This window comes from Pan paniscus, chromosome 20, assembly GCF_029289425.2.
Source record: "Pan paniscus chromosome 20, NHGRI_mPanPan1-v2.0_pri, whole genome shotgun sequence".
In the NCBI taxonomy this organism is placed as follows: Eukaryota; Metazoa; Chordata; class Mammalia; order Primates; family Hominidae; genus Pan; species Pan paniscus.
The window spans coordinates 17,561,825-17,569,333 of NC_073269.2; positions in this window are offsets into that span (position 1 = coordinate 17,561,825).

The window sequence follows — 7,509 nt, forward strand, 5'->3', positions numbered from 1 at the left end:
AGGACAATAAAATCTAGAGCTGGACATGGCCCTCCTGCTACCTGTCGACACAGGTAAATTTCCTAGAATCTGTTCCCTTTATAGATCCATGTTGAAATTCACTAATAGCCTCACTTGCATGAGATTTGCCAGGCAGAAGTGAAGAAGACATTAGTCAGGTATTGGAACCCCACCATACAGGGAGACAGCCTGCTTCCTGCTCATTTTCCTGGTTATTTTCTCTGCCAATCAAAAGTATCCTGAAAACACCCTGAGCTGCTTGACTTCCATTCTCAAAGAGATGTGTTGGTTTCCACGGTTGTCTCCACGAGCTCCACATCAAAGATCCACGTACAGTTTGGATTTTCCTTCTAGCCTTCATGTGTGGCCCAAGCATCTAATTCAGACTGTCATGGTTGGCATTGTTCTCTGAGGTTCTGTCTTCCCTTTGTGTTTCTATGAGCTTTAATTTGTATGGTTCTTGTTCTGGTAATACCACTAGGGACTATGTATTCCTGATTCCACCATGACAGCTACAGTAAAACAGTAAAAAAAAAAAAAAAAAAAAACTATATGGGAGTTTGTTCTCTTACTGCATTATACAGTGACTACTCTCCCCCATCCTTCCATTTGAGAATAATCACCTTCCTCATATCAGACAAATTGTGGGTGTTTCCAACTATTCCTGAATATTCTCCATCGGTTTATTTTCATTTATGTTTGGTTGTATGCAACTAAAATAATGCATTTTTTATTTATTTGAAGCAAAAGCTTCTTAGATGTTTCTTAGAAATATTTTGTTAACTGTTTCCAAACAACATGTATACTGTCAAATATTATCATCATCTGGGTGCAGTGGCTCATGGCTGTAATCCCAACAATTTGGGAGGCTGAGGCAGGATTGCTTGAGGCCTGAAGTTGGAGACCAGCCTGGGCAACATAGTAAGACCCCATCTCTATTAATTCAAAAACAAATAATTGTCTTCCCCGTTTCCTGAAAGGCTATATTAAAATATCCCATTACAGTTATGAATATTCAGATCAACTTTGTCATTTTGTCAAGATACATTCTGACTCAATATTAGCATGTGCATAAATGTTCTGGTATTTTTCCCTTAGATGTTTTTTATACTTACACATTTTGTCATAAAACAAAATTCTCTTCATAACAGTGGTATTTTCAGTGCCCTATTGCCAGCAATCACCACGGTCACACCTGTATTCAGAATTAATTATGGTAATACAGTAGTCAATTCTGATCCAAAGTTTTGCTTTCTGTGGTTTTAGTCACTCATGGTCAAACACAGTCCAAAAATACTTAGTGGAAAATTCCAGAAATAAATGTTTCATAGATTTATTTATTTATTTATTTATTTGAGACAGAGTCTCACTCTGTCGCCTAGGCTGGAGTGCAATGGCGCAATCTCAGCTCACTGAAACCTCTGCCTCCGAGGTTCAAGCAATTCTCCTGCCTCAGCCTCCCGAGTAGCTGGGATTACAGGCATGTGCCAACATGCCCAGCTAATTTTTGTATTTTTGGTAGAGATAGGGTTTCACCATGTTGGTCAGGCTGGTCTGGAACTCCTAGCCTCAGGTGATCCACCCACCTCAGCCTCCCAAAGTGCTGGGATTCCTCCCATCTTACACATGAAAAAACGGAGGCAGAGAGAGCACAGGGTCTTTCCCAAACTCATGTAAATCAGAGTTATAGAATCTCAAAGTTTTGAAGTTCTAGTGTGTTCCACCACCTGTCAAACTTTTTTTTTTTTTTTGAGATGAGGTCTTGCTCTATCACCCAGGCTAGATTGCAGCAGTGCGATCATAGCTCACTGTCACCTTGACTTCTGGGGAGTGATCCTCCTGCCTCAGCCTCCCAAGTAGTTGGGACTGCAGGTGCATGCTTCCATAAGCGGACTTAGAAAATTTGAATGAGGCCATACTGGGTGCCTCATGCCTGTCATCTCAACACTTTAGGAGGCTGAGGTGGGAGGATGGTTTGTGCCCAGGAGTTCCACGTGGCAGTGAGCTGTGATTACACCACTGCACAGCAACCTGGGCGACAGTGAGGCTCAGTCGTGTTGAAAAAAGAAAAGACAGAGAGAAAGAAAGAAAAAGAAAGGAAAGAGAAAGAAAGCAAAAGAAAGAAAAGCAGAGATATGAGAGAAGGAAGGAAGGGAAGGAGAAAAAAGGAAAAAAAAGAACTGAGACCCCATCTCTACAAAAGTAAAAAATTAGCTGGGTGTGGTGGGGCACACCTGTGATTCCAGCTACTCCAGAGGCTGAGGTGGGAGGATGGCTTGAGCCCAAGAGTTCGAGCCTGCAGTGAGCCATGTTCATGCCACTGCACTCAGACCTGGGTGACACAGTTCATGTCAGCCACCCTCCAAAACAGGCAAGAATGCTATGTGTGTCATAGCCTATAATTTGTACCACATTAAGGTTGCTTTGATCTAGGGCAGAACTTACGAGTACTTGTTTTTTTTTTGGTTTTTTTTTTTTTTTTTTTTTTTTTTGAGAAGGAGTCTTGCTCTGCCACCCAGGCTGGAGTGCAGTGGCGCGATATTGGCTCACTGCAAGCTCCGCCTCCTGGGTTCACGCCATTCTCCCACCTCAGCCTCCTGAGTAGCTGGGACTATAGGCACCCGCCACCATGCCTGGCTAATTTTGTTTTTATATTTTTAGTAGAGATGGGGTTTCACCGTGTTAGTCAGGATGGTCTCGATCTCCTGACCTCGTGATCCGCCCGCCTCGGCCTCCCAAAGTGCTGAGATTACAGGCGTGAGCCACCGCACCCGGCCAAAGCACCATGCTCTAAAATCCCCACCAAGCCTTTGTCTCCTTGCAGTTAGCTCCTCTCTGGGTGTGCTGCCTGGTGGAACCCTGTAATGTATTTTCTTTCTTTCTTTCCTTTTTTTTTTTTTTTTTTTTTTTTTTTTTTGAGACGGAGTCTCACTCTGTCGCCCAGGCTGAAGTGCAGTGGTGCGATACCGGCTCACTGCAACCTCCGCCCCCCGGGTTCAAGCGATTCTCCTGCCTCAGCCTCCCGAGTGGCTGGGATTACAGGCGCCCGCCACCGCGCCCGGCTAATTTTTATATTTTTAGTAGAGACGGGGTTTCACCATGTTGGCCAGGCTGGTCTCAAATTCCTGACCTCAGGTGATCCACCTGCCTCAGCCTCCCAAAGTGCTGGGATTACAGACGTGAGCCACCGCGCCCGGCCAACCTTGTCTCTTAAAAGTAAAAATAAAATGAGAGATAAGAAGAAATATTTTTGGAAGGCGCACAGGGGAATAAAGCCACCAGGGCATTTTAATCATAAACTCCTTGTCCCATCAAGGCCATCCCTACCCTTTGCCCTCCCCTCCCCAAGACCTACCCTGCCCCGCCCCATCCTGGCCCCCTCCAGCCTTCATCCCCCTTTTTCCCCTCTTTCCCCACTTTGTCTCCTCTTCCCCACTTTATCACCTCTTGCCCCTGTGCGGCCCCGCCGAACTGGAAACGTTTCCAGCAGGTGATTCAGATGCGCCTGTGCAGGACTGTGACCAGGTGCAAGTCGCCCTCCCCTGACCTCCCTGTTTAGCCTGAATGATCCTTCCCAAGTGTGTTGCTCCATTCTCGCGCTGCTATAAAGAACTACCTGAGCTGGGCGCGATGGCTCACACCTGTAATCACAGCACTTTGGGAGGCTGAGGCGGGTGGATCACCTGAGGTCAGGAGTTTGAGACCAGCCTGACTAACATGGTGAAACCCCATCTCTACTACTAATAATAAAAAAATTAGCCGGGCGTCATGGCTCACGTCTGTAATTCCAGCTACTCAGGAGGCTCAAGCAGGAGAATCCCTTGAACCCGGGAGGCAGAGGTTGCAGTGAGCGGGGATCACGTCATTGCACTCCAGCCTGGGCAACAAGAGTGAAACTCCGTCTCAAAAAAAAGAAAAAAGAAAAAAACTACCTGAGGCTGGGTAATTCACGAATAAAAGAGGTTTAATTGACTCACAGTTCTGCAGGCTGTACAGGAAGCAAGGCTGGGAGGCCTCAGGAAACTTTTATCAAGGCGGAAGGCTACTGGGGATCGAGTCAGTCTTCACTTGAAGCAGGAGAGAGATCAGGAGAGAGCACGAAGTAGGAAGTGCCGCACATCTTTAAACCATCAGATCTCCTGAGAACTATCACGAGAACAGCAAGGGGAAAGCCGCCCCCATGATCTAATCACCTCCCAGCAGGTCCCTCTCCTGGTATTAGAAATTAAAATTGAACATGAGATTTGGTTGGGGACACACAGCCAAACCATATCACCAAGGTTTTCTGTAAGTGTCTGATGAATACGCACAGTGGGAACTGCAGCTGAGCTTTAGGTGGCATCCTAAAAGCCTCTTTGTTAGCCTGAGCCCCTGTCCTCTTAAGAGGGAGAGTTGGGGCTGGGCGCGGTGGCTCACGCCTGTAATCCCAGCACTTTGAGAGACCGAGGCGGGTGGATCATGAGGTCAGGAGTTCCAGAGCAGCTGGCCAACATGATGAAACCCCGTCCGTACTAAAAATACAAAAATTAGCCGGGCGTGGTGGCGGGCGACTGTAATCCCAGCTACTTGGGAGGCTGAGGCAGGAGAATCGCTTGAACCCAGGAGGCAGAAGTTGCAGTGAGCCGAGATTACACCACCGCACTCCAGCCTGGGCAACAGAGCGAGACTCTCTCAAAAAAAACAAAAAAACAAAAAAACAAAAAAACGTGGGGGTGGGCAGACTTGGAAAAAATTTCAGGACTCACTCTCAGCGACGGTGCCCCACGTGAGTTGGAGGCCAGGAGCAAGGCGCCTTCCTGGGCCTCCCTGGCTGCGATCCTGTCCTCAGGAGGGCGACCCCAGTCACGTGCGACCGCTCAAGGCGGTCCTCAGAAGCGGAGGGGACCTCCGCGGGCCAGTAGGCCTTCAGAATTCTTAGAAATCACTCACCCCCGTCCTGCAGTGACAATCTCAGGAGAGCTTGTCTACAGACTGGCGCCTGTAGAGAAGATCCTGCCATTGCCCCTGGCTTCCAGGAACTGAACTGGAGTCTGAGCATCATGGCAGAATCTTATCCCACCTATGCAGCAGGCTAGCTCCAGGGAGAAAATATAAACGTCAGGCCGGGCGTGGTGGCTCACGCCTGTAATCCTAGCACTTTGGGAGGCCAAGGCAGGCGTATCACGAGGTCAGGAGATCGAGACCTTCCTGGCTAACACAGTGAAACCCCATCTCTATTAAAAATACAAAAAATTATTCAGGCGTGGTGGCGGGCGCCTGTAGTCCCAGCTACTCGGGAGGCTGAGGCAGAAGAATGACGTGAACCCGGGAGGCGGAGCTTGCAGGGAGCCAAGATGACGCCACTGCACTTCAGCCTGGGCGACAGAGCCAGACTCCGTCTCAAAAAAAAAAAAAAAGAAAGAAAAGAAAATATAAACGCCAACAAACAGGTAATTCCCAATCACCGGCAAGACCCCGCCGGATTGGACCCCGACCCTCAGCAGAGGCCACCTTGTCCGGGTCTCACTCTAACCTGTACCGCGGCCCCAAGATATCAGAGGCTGCCTTGGTGGACCCGGGGCACTTTCCACAGAACTCCCTGAATGGCCAAGGCTGGTCCTGGCCTCAATAGGCCAACTCAGCAAACGTGGAGAAGGCAGGGAACGGTGGCTAAGGGAAGTCATCCCAACATTTTGGGAGTCCGAGGCGTTATATGGCTTGAACCCAGGAGTTCAAGATCAGCCTGGGCAATATAGCAAGACCCCATCCTTTTTTGAGACTGAGTCTTGCTCTGTCGTCCAGGCAGGAGTGCAGTGGTGCAATCTCAGCTTACTGCAACCTCTACCTCCCAGGTTTGAGCGATTCTCCTGCCTCAACCTCCTAAGTAGCTGGAATTACAGTTGCCTGCCACCACGCTCGGCTAATTTGTTTTTTGTTTTTTGTTTTTTGCTTTTGAGACGGAGTCTTGCTCTGTCGCCCAGGCTGGAGTGCCGTGGCGCAATCTGGGGTCACTGCAAGTTCCCCTTCCGGGGTTCATGCCATTCTCCTGCCTCAGCCTCCCGAGTAGCTGGGACTACAGGCACCCGCCAACACACCCGGCTGTTTTTTTGTATTTATAGTAGAGACGGGGTTTCACCATGTTAGCCAGGATGGTCTCGATATCCTGACCTCGTGATCCGCCCGCTTCAGCCTCCCAAAGTGCTGGGATTACAGGCATGAGCCACTGGGCCCAGCCTTTTTTTAAAAATTTTTAGTAGAGACAGGTTTCACCATGTTGGCCAGGCTGGTCTGGAACTCGTGACCTCAAGAGATCCACCCACCTCGGCCTCCCAAAGTGTTGGGATTACAGGAGTGAGCCACCGCAACCGGCTACCATTTCTAATAAAAGCAAACTTTTGTTCAAGTGTATTCATCAAAAAGGCCCCTCGCATGTGACCACAGCCAAGCCAGGAAGCCTTCTTCAGGTATCCCTAGCCAGCCTGCAGGAGGTCTTGGAAACTTGTTCAACGGATAAATATAACTGGGCCCACAAAGAATCACAGGAATACTTAATCCCTCCAGCCTCCAGGGCCAGCCTGGCCCCAGCTGTGTAGGGGGGCTTAGAAGTGTTTTCAGGACTCATCTAACTACCAGGCCCAATCTGGCGGTGGGCAGAACCTGGGGCCCTTCCCACAGCAGTCCGAGGACCTTCCTGACTGTGATCCTGGCCCCAGCAGGGGGACCTAGAAAACGCCAGTGAAGCTGTGGGCAAGCAGGCACCAGGTGGGAAAGCGGCCAAGCTCAGGGCACCCTACTCCGTTCACCTGCGACGGCAGCAGCCAGTCCCCACGGGCGGAGGGGACCTCATGCGACATTCAGCCCGCGAGATTCTCAGAGACTGCTCGCCCGCAACACGCAGTAACGATCTCAGGAGAGCCCATGTTGGGGCGGCGCGTGTCGTAGCCGAGAAGACTCTGTCATCGCCGGCGACCTCCTGGAACTCTCTCTTGCGGTTTGCAGCCAGATCACTTCCCATACACGCGGCAGCCAAGCTCAGGGGATGGCATCAAACTGACCCTAGGTGGCGCTCGAAAACCCGCCGGACCTCACCAGACAGGCACTTTCCCCAGTCTACACCGCCTGGTTCGGGTCCCACATGAACCTGTAATACACTCGGCCCAAAGCGGTCAGAGGATGGCCTGGTGGGCCCGGGGCACCCTCCACGGAACTCCCTGAATGGCCAGGGCTGATCCCAGCCTCCATAGGCAGACAGAAAATGTGAATGAAGCCCTGCTGGATGCCTCATGCCTACCACCTCAACACTTTGGGAGGCCGAGGCGGGAGGAGAGATGTGCCCTGGAGATGTTGCAGTGCGCTATGATCGCATCATTGCACAGCAGCCTGGGTGACAGCGAGACCCAGTCTGTTTTATTTTTCGCGGAAAAATAAAACAAAAAACAAAAACAAACCAAAAAAAATGAAAGAGAGAGGGAGAGGGAGGGTGGAAGGAGGGAGGAAGGAAGGGAGAGAGGGAGGGAGGGAAGGAGGGAA